The following is a 14,568-nucleotide window of genomic DNA, read 5'->3' as shown; positions in this document are numbered from 1 at the left end:
CTAGGAACTCACTACAAACACGGTTAGGTGGCTATACCAGACCGTCAGATGCCGTTCGGGCACGGCAAACACCAAAGGAATTACACCTTTAGAGGATTTAAAGTCTCCTAGACGCAAATAAAGCATGACGAGAACAACGAAAAACAAAATAATCATAGAAGGAAAAGAAAAGAGAATAAGGAATCAATCTATCAATCATAATAAAATGGGTCCATCAAACCCCTGGGTAAAGGAAAATGATCCTTCCTAGTCGAGGAATTTAGTCTCCTATAATCAATGCAGCCTCGCCACCCAGTAGTGGTTCGTGTGGGGACTAACTCTCCTCCCTCATTCTCAACAACGGTGATGCCCGATTTCTTGGGCACCACTTGTGTGGGACTCACCCACTTGCTATCTGAGATGGGGTATATGATACCCGCATCCAACAATTTCAAAACCTCCTTAACTGACCCATCAATATCAAAATTTTCAAACCCAAAATGACCTAGACAAGCCTCTAAAGGGTCCTCTACAAGAATGGAGGGCAAAGCCTCCTCCACAATCTCATCCACAACATCCACTAATAAGCACTCCTCTCTCTCATGAGGTTGTTGGGATGCTTGGAAAACATTAAGTTTCACTTGCATGTTGCCAAATGAAACTTCCATAACCCCGGTCCGACAATTTATGCATGCATTGGCCGTAGCCAAGAAAGGTCGACCTAAGATCACCGGGATTTGTTTCTTAGAACTGGTTACCGGTTCCATATCTAACACCAAAAAGTCAACAGGGAAGTAGAACCTATCAACCTTAACTAGCACATCCTCAATCATGCCACGTGGCACTCTGAGGGACCGGTCAGCCAATTGAAGAGTGACAGTAGTGGGCTTCAACTCGCCAAGCCCAAATTCCTCGTACACAGAGTACGGCAATAAATTGACACTAGCCCCTAAATCTAATAAGGCCCTATCAATGAAATGGTCCCCTATAATGCATGCAATGGTTGGGGCACCCGGGTCCTTAAGCTTAGGAGGTGTGTCATTTAACAAGATGGAGCTTACTTGCTCCGTGAGTAGGACCTTTTGGGACACATGTGTCCTAGATTTATGCTTTTGCGTACAAAGGTCCTTCAGAAATTTGGCATATGATGGTACTTGCTTAATCGCCTCCAACAGGGGGAGGTTGATTTTTACTTGTTTAAAGATATCCATCATTGCCTCCATAGATGCCGCCTTCTTATTAAAAGGGGACGGTGCATCGAGGCATTGGGGAAAGGGTGCCTTAGGCACATATGGAGTGCTAGGGACTAACTCATCCCTCTTAAGTGTTTCCCCCTCACCCTTGCTCTCATTAGGTGTACCCCCATAGTCACCCTTCTTAACTCTAGTTGCATCTGGCGCAACCGACTGAGGCTCTAACTCCCTACCACTTCTTAAAGCAACCACCGCCTGCACTTGCTCATGTTGCTTACCATTCCCACCCGAACTCTCTGCCCTATATTGTCCCTTAGGGTTGGCCACAGTTTGACTTGGTAATTTTCCCTCCTCTCTTCGATTCATGTAGTTAGCTATTTGACCCAATTGGGTCTCTATCTTGGCAATAGAGTGAGTGTGGGAGTGAACTATCGGTGCTAACCCCTTAAGTTCTGAAAGAGCTTCCAACACCTGAGTCTCAAAGGCAGAGTTGCCCTGAGGAACAGGCGGGGGTTGTGGTTGCCGGTACAGTTGTGGGGGTCGATAAGGTTGCGGTGGTTGGTAGGATGATTGGTTGGCAAAATTATTAAAATTCTGCCTTGGTGGTGGAGGATTATAAGAAGTGCCTTGTGAATGGGGTCTCCATGAGAGGTTAGGGTGATTTCTCCATCCCGGATTATATGTGTTGGAGTATGGGTCATTACCCGGGTTGGAGAATCCTTGAGCCACATTCACATGCTCTTGGACTAACTCCGGAAATTGTGATGCCGAAGGGCACTCACTCAAGTCATGAGCAGGGCTCGCACATATAACACATGCCTCACGGAATTGAGGCTGATCTTGCTGGGTAGGGGCATGTCCCGTAGCTAATAAGTGGTCTATCTTGCGGGACAGTGCCTCTACTTGTTGGGCTAACTCTAGATTTTGCCCGACCTCATAAATGCCCCCTCTTTTCGGGGCTCCAACTACGGGTTGCCGGACTTGCCGGGCTGCGGAGGCATGGTGAAGGGAATTATCACTTAAGTTCTCAAACAATTGCCATGCCTCGGCATCATTTTTAGACATAAATGTCCCACCACAGGACGAATCCGCCATTTGGCGGTGTGGCTCAGTTAAGCCATAATAAAATGTTTGAACAAGTTGCCAATTAGGCACTTGGTGGTGGGGACACTGTTGGAGAAGGTCTCGAAGTCTTTCCCAAGTCTCATGGAATTGCTCGCCATTTATTTGAGCAAAGTTTGTGATGGCTCGCCTAAGCTGGTTGGTTTTACCTATGGGAAAGTACTTCTCCAAAAACCGTTGCTGTAATTGGTCCCAAGTTGTGATTGAATTAGCAGGTAAAGAATTTAGCCAGTGTTTGGCTTTATCCTTTAACGAGAATGGAAACAATCGCAACATTAAGGCCTCATTTGTGAAATTCTGGATCCTTACTGTCGAGCAAATTTCCAGAAATTCATTCAAATGCTTATAAGGGTCATCATGAGTTAGTCCATGGAATGATGGAAGCATTTGTATGGTGCTGGACTTAATCTCATAATGAGCAGCAGTGGTGTTGGGCAATTGGATGCATGATGGTGATGTATATGCAGTGGGTGTAAAATAATCCTTAAGTGTCCGGTTAGGCTCATTCGGGATATTAGGATCTGCCATCTCTAATGGCTCAATGTATGAATATTCAAGCCTAGGAATACGGGCAGAGGTCCTAAGTCTCCTAAGGGTCCTTTCTAGTTCAAGGTCCAAACTCCACAATTCAGGGCGACAAGAACGACGCCCGTGCATACACTACCCAAACACACACAACAAGTTCCGACTCTGTGCACTAAGTATGAAAGCAAAATACCAAAGGAAGAAATACTCACAGCGGCATAACGAAAACGCTTTACTCGTCTTCCGAATGGTTGTCGTGTAGACGTTGTCCCCAACCTCTGTCTGAGCTTTGACTTCTGTTTTAATACTTTGGTGCTTTGCTTGTGAGTGTTTGCTTCTGTTTACTCACTTTAGTGCTGCGGTTTTTTTTTTTTTTTTTTATTTATTTAAGCTCGGCTGCGCTCCGCTTACACTTCAATGATAGCTCCAATTTCAAACACTCTGCACACTTAGCAACACCAAAAGCATAAAATCCTAAACTAAAAATTAAAATAAGAATGTAACTTTAAATTAACTAATTTCGCCAGAAGTCCCCGGCAACGGCGCCAAAATTTGATGGGTCGTTGAACACACCAAAATTAATTACTAAACTATACCAAATTCTATTAGAATAATGGCAAGTCCAGGTATCGATCCATAGGGACTATTGTGAAATTAAACTAATTTAATTGTTAAATTCCTAAATTAATTTTGATAAAAAGATTGAATGATCATAACCTAATTTAATTAACAAATAAATTAAACTAAGGAATTAAATTATCAATAATAAATGAAATTGGATTTACTAAATTGGGGAAAAATCCTAGGGTTGAGAATTCACCACTAACCACATAATTAGGGTTTCCAATTGAGATTAATTATGCTATGGTTTGAACGAATTAATGCTTCACAACTACAAGCTCAAAGCATTTAACAAGAAGATCATCACATTCAATGTACGAGCACGAACCATCTCAAGTAATACGAATCGTTCACTCTAAACTAGGGTAGTGATACGACTCGTTCCTCATAGCATGGTTCGTCCCATACCTTGAATGTGAAGGAATAGAAAACTCATGTATGGAAAATATTCAACAATCACAGAAAGTTAAATATTTGAAAAGATAATGAAGATCATATATAAAGAATTTCTAAAACACCATACAATGGTTCAAACCTTACATAATATAAAATCAAAAAGGAAAACTACATAATTACATGGTTAGGGTTTCATCAAAACCCTAGAAAAGAAGACTAGCCACTCATGGAGGAGTGGAAGGAAGTAGAAAGAGAAGGAATCACCATGGGAGACATCCTTGAAGCTTTTTGTTTCTTCCTCTTTTGCAAACCCTAGCCTCCCTCCTTAGGTCCAAAACTTCAGGAACCCTAATCCAGCCTTTTTCCTTTCTTTTTATGCTTCCAATCTCGTCCAAACAGGTTTAAAACGTCGGTTTGACTTTCCCAGAAAAAGTCAACGCACGTGCGGGAAAGTCAACGCACGTGCGGGAAAGTCAACGCACGTGCGGAAAAAGTCAACGCTGCCAAATTTTGTCTTTTTGCTCATTTTATGCTCCGACGATGTATAACCTGATTGACACTCAACACACATAAAAATATACGGTTTGACCAGCAAGTGAAGTTAAGAGATTCTAATTAACGGCCTTAATGATGTACATTTCGGCCTTAATCAAAGCATTTCATCATGTGGAGTCTAACTTCAATGTCACATCACTAGGGGTCATTTAAGAGTGATAAATTAGGGGGACGTAGCATTGTTGTTTAGCTATTTTATGAGATGGGGAAAAAAAATTGTGTTTGGGATGATTTGGCTATTATACAAAATTTTTTTTTAATTTTTACAACATTCTTTTGAAAATATTTTGGTACAGTTTCACTAAATTAGTTAGCCTCACTACAACAAAAACATACTTTAGTGGCACTACACTAGTGGCATATTTTTAGAAAATACCACAAAAAATGATATTAAGTGGCACATTTTTGAAAAATGCCACAAAACGACAAACATAAAAGGCTCTAGTGACATTTCAATGAACAAGTGTCACAAAACTACAACAAAAACATACTTTAGTGGCACTACACTAGTGGCATATTTTTAGAAAATGCCACAAAAATGATATTTAGTGGCACGTTTTTGAAATATGCCACAAAACGACAAACATAAAAGGCTTTAGTGACATTTCAATAAACAAATGTCACAACACTACAACAAAAACATATTTTAGTGACACCATACTAGTGGCATGTTCTTAAAAAATGTCACAAAAAGAATATTTTGTGACATTTTTTAGAAAAATGTCATAGAGCCACAAACATACAAGGCTCTAGTGACATTTCAATTAAAAAAAGTGTCACTTCACTACAACAAAAATGTCACTACAAAACTTTTTATGAATATTTGCAATGGCATTTTTTTAAAAATGTCAAGACACTTGGTAGGTGCAAATTACTTTTTATGGCACTTAGGTGAAAAGTGTCATAAACAAATATTTTATAGCATTTTGAGAAATAGCATTTTGAGAAATGCCACTAAGCCAAAAACTTTCCAAGCTTATAATGACATTTTTGAAAAAATAAAAAATGCCAATATATTTTCTAAATTTTTAAAATGCAGTAAATGATTAAAAATAAATGAATTAAACTCAATATACACTACAGGAAAAAGCATATTCGACGACTAAATTTCCTAACCAAAAAAATTTGGTCACTGAAAGTATAGCTTCAGCGACCAAAACAGCATTAGTTGCCAAAGTAAAGCTTTTTGGCGACTAAACAATTTTAGTAGCCAAAAGTCTACAATTGGCGACTAAAACTAAGTTTGGTCGCTGATTATATGGGTTTTAGTGACTAAAAAATTTTTAGTAGCCCAAAGTAAAGCTTTTTGGCGACTAAAAAAATTTAGTAGCCAAAAGTCTACAATTGGCGACTAAAAATAAGCTTGGTCGCTGATTATATGGGTTTTACCGACTAAAAAAATTTTAGCAGCCAAAAGTAAAGCTTTTTGGTACAAAAAAAAATTTTAGTAGCCAAAAGTCTACAATTGGCGACTAAAAAATAAGTTTAGTCGCCAAAAGTGGTCATTTTTATCGCGGGAGAACTAAAATCCTAAGGCGGGAATAAAATTTTTTGGTGACCAAAATTTTGTTAGCTGAAAGTGCATCTTCGGCGACCAAATCCGATTTTGGTCGACAAAAGTTAAGTTTTTTAGCAACTAAAAAAAAATTAGTAGCCAAAAGTATAGAATTGGCGACTAAAAATTATTTTTAGTCACCAAAAGTGGTCTTTTTTTTTTATTTTGGTAGTAAATAGTTTATTTTACATAAATTATGTTCAATAAAATAATTATGTTTATACATATACTTTTATATTAATATAGATGTATGTACTATATAAATAATATATGTTGCATATATAATCATGTGGTGCTATAAAGATGTAGTGGGAAGAGTGTGGTGTATAAGGTTTATGGTGTGGAAGGTTGGCGGTTCGAGTCTCTGCAAGAGCGGATCAAATTGTTCTACAACGAATTATCGTCATGAATGACACTTGATAGTGTCACAAATAGTGCCTACCATGACATTAAAGTGTCACTGAAAGGTTTTAGTCTTGATGGTGTAATGACACTTACAAGTGTCACTAACTCTTTTTTTAATGGCGCTTGATAGTGCCACAAATAATATCTACCATGACATTAAAATGTCATTGAAAGTTTTTAGCCATGATGGTGCAGTGGCACTTGCAAGTATCTACCGTGACACTCGTATCTACCGTGGCACCGATAGAAGTGGCACTTGTTCAAAATGTCACAAGATCAAAAAATGTCATTAGAAGAATAGTTTTGTGGCACTTTCAAATGTCACTAAACTAAGAAAATGTTTAAAAGGCCTTTTTTTATATTATTTGATACAATTTTTGCTTAGAATTTTTTTACTCAAAATAATTTAAATAAAAAAATAAATATTTTTTAACTTTTATTTTTTATTTATTAATTATTAATTTCCAAAAAATTGCACCCGTTCATACATGGGAGAAATCCATTGCTTCGAGAACATCAATGTTGGTAACAATTTGGAAAAACTACAAAAAATTACAAAAATATATAGGTCATGTTTGATTCACAAAATTAATAGTGAAACATTAATAATCCTATTAAATCAGTATAGTATTCAATATCCAATTGGATTAATATCCATTGGATTAATAATCCCACCCCTATCCCATTACTAATAATCATATAAATTTGTTAGATTAATTATCCATTGGATTAATAATCCTAAACCAAAATGTTCAAACAAACATAGGATAATTGGGCCCACGGATTAATAATCTCAATCTTATACTCTAATTTACCCAATCAAACATGTATAAATAATTTTGTAATGGAATGCAAGTGAAAAGTTGTGGAGGTGTAAGTGTTGACATTTCAAACTTTTTCAATGCCGACACAACTAACAGTATTTTGGAAAGTCACAATTTTAAATAAAAAATTCAAAGTCACTATAAAAGAAAAAAAAAAATAAGTTTTTTTTAATACATATTTTTGTAAAAAATTTTAAAAAACAATTCTCATAACAACTCTAAGAATGTTTGGAAACTAAATATTTTAGTTAAAAAAATCAAAAACATACTACATATTATCAAATTAGTTTTTCTATTTTTGTTTATACCTCTTTTCATAAAAATAAAAAATTTTAAATTACTCAGCAAATCAATTCTCAAACGAGTTGTAAAAAGGATATTGAAAAAGAAGACTTTTTTCTCAATAAAAAATTATTTACAATATAAATAAAATTATATCTTGACAATCAAAATGGAACAATTATAGCAATCCAACACTGCGTTTCTTATAATGGAAAAGAAACAACTAGCTCAACAAGAAATTAATGATACAACAAAAAAAACCTCATAATATGGAGGGATTATTGATCCCTGCGTTAGACCCTTTCACCTTTCAAATAGAAATGCATGAATAGTTTTTTATATATTTATTTTTAATTGGGAAATAAATTTTCATTGCAAAATTAATAAATCAGTCTAGTGCAATGATCATAAGGTCTCAAAAAGAGATGAACAACCTCCATAGAAGTAAGGATGCAAGTGTCCATAGAGGAGAAGAAAAGACTCCCACGAGGGAGGAAAACAAACCTCCACAAGAAGGATTATTATATTAACAAATTAAAATTTAAAACACCAAATATAAAAAAAATCAAATTCAAGTCACCACTGTACTCATTCAAAACCCCACCGCTCTGCAGCCTTCAACTTGGAATTGGAAGACCCCACCTTTGTTGGTCAAGATAGAATATTAAAATTGAGATGGTCTATTTAGTGTGAAACAAATGCATTATCCAGCGTCGACTTTCAAATTGTAAAAAGATCTGAAACCAGAAGATAGGCCGATCTAGATAAGTCTCTTTTTTTAATTTTCATTTTGTTGTTTTAGTTGATAATATGTGAAAATATTGTTCCAAGAATAATTGTAAGGGATGATATGTTTTACTTTCAGTAAACCTCATCTCAGAACAAGAACTGGCAGTGGCATCATTAAATAATTAATTCAACTCCAATTCATGATGAAAACCTTTTAGAAGAGCAGCAATGTTATGTATAAAGAAAATTGTCAATCATTTGAAACGTGTAGATCAGATTCATTTAAGATGTAACTCATATCACATCAAATTTAAATCTAAACTACATATTCAAATTATGAATACTTTTTCTAGGTACATAATTCTATCAGAAACAGACACAAAATAAACATGAATATACACATCTAAAAATCTTATCAATACATATTCATTCTCTGTCTAGTTTAGTAACATTTCTATATTACTAGATTTATTCGACAAACATTTTGCTTCACACGGATTGTTTAGTAGTATTCCAACGTCCCCTTTACAATTTCAAATCAAACACCCCTTGCAAGTTCTTCCACATATTCGTTAGTATTTCATTGTCGCATGAAAGCAGCTTTGGTCAAGCGTTTAGTGGTAGCAACTTAATTTAATGAGTTTTATTGCCTTGAGAAATTATATGATAGGACCATGGTTGTTAGAATCGTATGATTCACGATTCAATTCATGCGATTCGATATTCAATGAATTGTACGATTCAATTTACAATTCATTGCGATTCACTACAATTCATTGCGGTTCACATGATTCATTGCAATTCAGTTCTATTTCTACTTTTGTTTACATTATGCATGAAACACAGTCATTTTCGCCAAACTATGAAGATATATAGAAGAGATTAATTAGTTATATTGGCATTCATGATTTTATATGTATGTAGATATATATATATATATAATTTAGTCATATTGATAATTTACTTTATTTTAAATATTGTGCATTTTTATATGTATATACATATATAGAATTATATATTATATTAAATAAAATAAATCTTACGATTCATGATTTGATACAATTTACGATTCATTATTTTAACAAAATGATTCATGATTCAATTCGTGGTTTGATAACAATGGATAGGACCTCTAATGCTATTATTGTGTTTTGTGAAGATCAAATTTGCAATACTAAATCAATCTTGGCCAACCTGTTTTAAGTCATTGATGACCTATCCCAATATGTTTTGGACAGTGACAAAGAAATATCAAATTTATGGAATCTTTCCTATGCAAGTCCTGAATACAAAAAGACTTGCATCAAACGAAAATGCTAGAGATGGTTAGAAATTAACTCTTTCCAATCAAGATCGGTGAGACATAAAATAACAAACAAGAAAGATAAAATGGATCAAACAAATCACACATATAAAGACATAGGATTTACGTGATTCATCACAAAATAGAATTACGTCAACAGTTGCTACAATTTTTACTATGATCAGAAAACAATAAAACTTTCTTAGAGAAAAGAGATCCCCCTCATTTATTTATAAGTATAGAATTAGGACAATATGGAAGCAACAACAAAATTACCAAAGTACCCTTGATTCTTAAATTTTGTTTTTTTCTTAAATTTTGTTTTTTGCTTGTTTTGGCCTTCTATATTTTAATTTTTTTCAATTAACTTTTAAAATTAACTTATGTACAAAATTAGATAGAAATTAACACCTTGATAGTCACGTGATATAAAAACATTTTACTATGCAACTCACATCTCTTACACAAATTTAAATTTTAATATAATAATATATTTTTTATGTTATTTGGCAGTTAACGTGACATTTTCTATCTAATTTTCAAGGAAAGTTAACTTAAGAGTAAATTAGGAAAAATTTAAAACATGAAAGGTTAAAGTGTGAAAAAAAATTCCAAGGTTAACATGCGAAAATGGCCAAATATAAAGAGAGCAAAGTGTAATTTCCTTTGGTTCGAGGTTGGATGGTCCACTTTGCCAAGGGCTAAATTGTGAAAAAAAAAATTCAAAGGTTAACGTGAGAAAATGACCAAATATAAAGAGAACAAAGTGTAATTTCTACTCATTCAAAGTTGGATGGTCCACTTTGCCAGCGAAACTAACGCAGTTGAGGAAGCCGTTATTAGTAAGCTCACAGGGTATATCATATTTGATACTTACCAAATTATCATACTTGGCATATTAATGCCTAATTACATTATCTCAGATGATGAGTCTTGCTATTATTGAAAAAAACATTAACACTAGTATGTTGTGGAATTGAAATAAAATATTAACAATAAAACACAAAATAAAATTAATTTAAAATTGTGAATCTCATATTGAAAAAATACTTTACTTCCGCTTAAAGTTGTGAATCTCATTATTTTAAATTAATTAAAATTTTATAATTTGTTCATACAAAATCAGACTTGTAATTGTGAGACTTACCAAACAATGGAATTAATGTCAATTTATACACCATATCGATATGATATAATGATACAAAATATAAATACCACAACATTATTGGTGATCACTTACCCTATATTTGTTTGCGAGCTAAAGATATGGGATTAAGTTCATAATTAAAGGGTATGCAAGTTTCATAGATTAACTTTTTTTTTTTTTTTTTCATGGATTAACTAGTTACTTGCGAAGCTAATCTATTTGTTTGGCTAAAACATTTGCATCTTAATATGAGATCAATGATTCAAATTTTTCTACTTGCATGTAGGTTTATCTTATTCCTATTTACTGAGATTTCTCCCCACAAGTTCACATATGGAAACAAAGTTTATGTCTCAAAACCAAATGAAGAAATTATGATTATTCAAGTAGTAACTTCATTTACATTGCTACATTGCCTAATAGTATCTTGTTGATCAGAATAAATCAAACAGCATAATGAATTAGTGCAAGCATACAACACTACTAAAAAAAATACTTTTTGCGACCGTCACATTCCGTCGCAAATAATAAAAATACAGTCGCAAAAGACTTTTTGCGACGGCCTATGCGACTGCAAATGGGGGACGCAAATGTGGGGGTGGCAAATACTTTTTGCGACGGCAAAACAACGGTCGCAAATTATTTGCGACTGTCTAAACTACTTTTTGCGACAGCTATTTTGCCGTCGCAAAAAAAATTAAAAAATAAAAAACACTTTTAGCGACCATTGTTTTACTGTCGCAAATAATTATTTATTAAAAAAAAAATCATATATGAGTTTGCTACAACAAAAAAATTCAATTATAAGCACCAAACAATTTTTTGTAAATGAAAAATAACAAAATTAACAAATTAATTAAATTTATAATAGATATTATCCATTAACCATCCTTAAATACACTGTACTAAAAAATTCAAATCTTCAAAAAAAAAAAAAAAAAAACAACAACAACATAATCTTTGGCTCCCAACATCAACGGCTCGATCATATCAGCTATTCCCTCAACAAAATCTGCAAAAACATATATCAAACTTGATCTAAAAATTTAATGCACTTCAATGTGTTAGTTTAGCTTGAAATAATCAAAATAAAACTATGTCATAGTGACCTCTCTCTATAGCAGATCAGTGATTTGCAACAAGTTTCAATTACCTTGAGAGTAACTTCAGGCTCCACCAGTGATCCCAGTTTACCATATCAGTTGATGATGCATGTTCTGCTAGAGCAAGACCAGCTCTCAAGATAGGAACAATCTGCAAAGCTAAATAAATAGTGCATCAGATGATGGCTACCGAAAAGCTATACTCTTCCAAGATTAAATAATTTCTAAAGCAGGTCACATTCATAAATTTGTAACATTGTTATCATCAAATCTTAAAAAAGGGAACCCCAACTAGCTTGCAACAAATGTATTGTGGGGAACTTCCTATACTAAATACACAACAAGAAGATAAGAAATAAATTCAGATTATCCATTACATAGAAAAGAGAGACAAGAATAAAATTTTAAAAACGAGATTGATATACTAACCGCAACTGGTTCCCTTGGATCAATAAATTCTACAGAGGCAACACCCATTGGTGACTGAATCTCCCCTGTTATAGTAGGCTGCCAGCAATAAAACCATAGCAACATAAGTAAAAAATATTCATAAGCACATAAAAATGACATATTAGGGGCAAAAAGAGTCTCTTAAACTAACATAATTGCTTTAATTTCAATATGAGCAATTATGGGGCTTGGGTGGGAATGGGTTGATTGTTTGGATTTTCGATTCACTGTGTTTGAGTGTGTGTATGTAATTACACGATATATATATATATGTATAGATAGCCTAGGTGAGGCGGTGGCGGCATGGTAGTGGACATGAGGAGGTGCGTCTTGGATGTCTCAGTTGGCGCTGGTGGCTGTGAGTTACGGCTTGAGTCTCTTGGTTGTATGGGTGCTCTAAATCTGCTTGTTAGATGTTTATGTGGGTGCTTTGATTATGCTGTGAAATAGTGTTGGGTTACACATAGTACTTTGATTTTTGGTTTTTTGAAAACATCAGCAAAATTTGTTACTTCACTTATTGAATGACTGATGGAGTGGGGAATCGTAATGTGACTCAAACTTAGAAAAGGAAATGTAATTTCTAGAACTTCAAAGGTACTTATGTAATGAAAACAAACCTCAAGAGATGTCAGTGTAATTTACCTCATTTATAATTTATAAAGTAGATCAAAGAATGCCTCCAGAGATTGGAATTCCCAGTTCTAAAAAGCCCACCAAAACCACGGATGCAATACTATTCCTATACAAATGCCAAATTACTTTCTTTACATCTTCCTCTCTTCTCAACACTGTTTTAATTGTTCATGTATTTCTTGCAACACTGTTTGATAGTCAATAATAGAAGCAGACTCAGCAGAGATACAGACAATCAAATGTTAACAACCACAGTCCAACAATTCTATTATGGGCCTTGTTACAACTGATAAACAGGTTGCAATTGACTTCAAAGAAAGAGTTGTTCACATAATGTTATTATCCCCTATAAATCAATGATTGTCCAATTTTCTAAGTTCTGTATTAGACCCACATAATATACTATTTTTTAAAGTATCCATAGCATGAATATTGTTTGAAAATAAACAACAGGCATCGAATATTGGCTCACCAGCCAATCCCTTGATGCTTCATACATAAGCAGCCTCCCTAACTCAAGATTTGAAAATGTTAAAGGACCCTGACTTCGTTATTGATTTGTTACTAAAATATGCAGCTCATTTTATCTAATCAACCAAACAGTAATACAAAATAAAATAGCAGAGAGAGAGAGAGATGCAGTAACTTGAAGGGTCACTCACTAAAGATGGGGCAAGGAGTCTGCTCATTTCTAAGAACAGCAACCCAGTGCTTGGCCAGTGGATGTGGAGGAACAAACACCTGAAAACCAACACAATTATATATGAGAACCTAATCGAATTAAATGCTCTCTTTGGTTACTGAGAAAATGCATGAATTCCATTGCCAAACAGAAATCAGAAATTTCCCTCATTCCCTTCAATTTTCCAGCACTTTCTCAGCAACCGAAAGGATGGTACACTCACCAGCATTCTATTTTCTGATATCGATTTCTCCAACATTGTCGTTTGGGATTTGACGGCCATAAGCTAGGCTCAATCAATTCCTTGCCACCACCCTCTGGTTTTAACATTTGTTATGCACACCTCAGCGCAAAAAAGAAGAGGGCCTGGATCTCAATTGGATAACCATATATTCCCTGTTCCGAATGTAATTGAAAAACAGAAGTTATAATCTAATATATGAAAGCAAGCTAAGTGGTAATTGAGAAATGATACTGTCAATTTGCCAAAAAAGTGTTAGACTCAAGCAAGCACCACTCCGTGCCATGCAGTTCATGCTGCCATAAAAACTCCAAAATTGGATCAGACCAAGCTTAATTAAAATTGGGTCAAACATGCTTAAATAATGCCAAGAATGCAAGTTGGACATTTTATCTTAAAACCACATATGTAATAGAATGCCATACTCAAAACAAAATATCAGAACAGCATTATGCAAACTATCAACTTAAAAAATGGATCTAAGGGTGGGCCTATGTTTGGATGAAGTGGGGCCATGGCCCCTCCTGGGTCTCAAAATTTCTCTTGGGCATACTTTTTGCTTCTTATAAGAGTGCTAAGCCATCATTATAGGCCCATAACGATTAGTATAAAGCAGTCCGAAAAGGTAATAATTCAGATGGAAATTGATATCAATAAACATTTGAAAGTACCTTGGATTCAGCTATGTATCCAAGCAGGGTTGCCAGCACAGGAGTGCTGCAAGGTGAAGCAACTAATGCGAATGTAAGCCCAGCCAAATATGCTTGCACACCTAACATGTCAGATTTTTTAAAATGTTAGTTGCACTTTCAAACTGTAA

General features: G+C 34.6%; 1 protein-coding gene and 1 long non-coding RNA gene across 2 annotated transcripts in view; both read right to left on the bottom strand.

Moving 5' to 3' along the window:
- The window catches only part of LOC114312019 (ATP-dependent caseinolytic protease/crotonase family protein), a 232,281-nt gene that overhangs the window by 205,234 nt on the left and 12,479 nt on the right, over positions 1 to 14,568 (bottom strand). The gene's annotated exons all lie outside the window — the stretch shown is intronic.
- On the bottom strand, positions 11,807 to 13,344 carry LOC114262526 (uncharacterized). Its single transcript, XR_003629387.2, has 3 exons — positions 13,298 to 13,344; positions 12,169 to 12,246; positions 11,807 to 11,890 (listed from the first exon to the last, which is right to left on the bottom strand). It is a non-coding gene; the product is annotated as an uncharacterized LOC114262526 (long non-coding RNA).

Source organism: Camellia sinensis, chromosome 11, assembly GCF_055761805.1.
Source record: "Camellia sinensis isolate YWXY chromosome 11, ASM5576180v1, whole genome shotgun sequence".
NCBI classification, from domain to species: Eukaryota; Viridiplantae; Streptophyta; class Magnoliopsida; order Ericales; family Theaceae; genus Camellia; species Camellia sinensis.
This window is presented reverse-complemented; position numbering and strand designations above follow the sequence as displayed.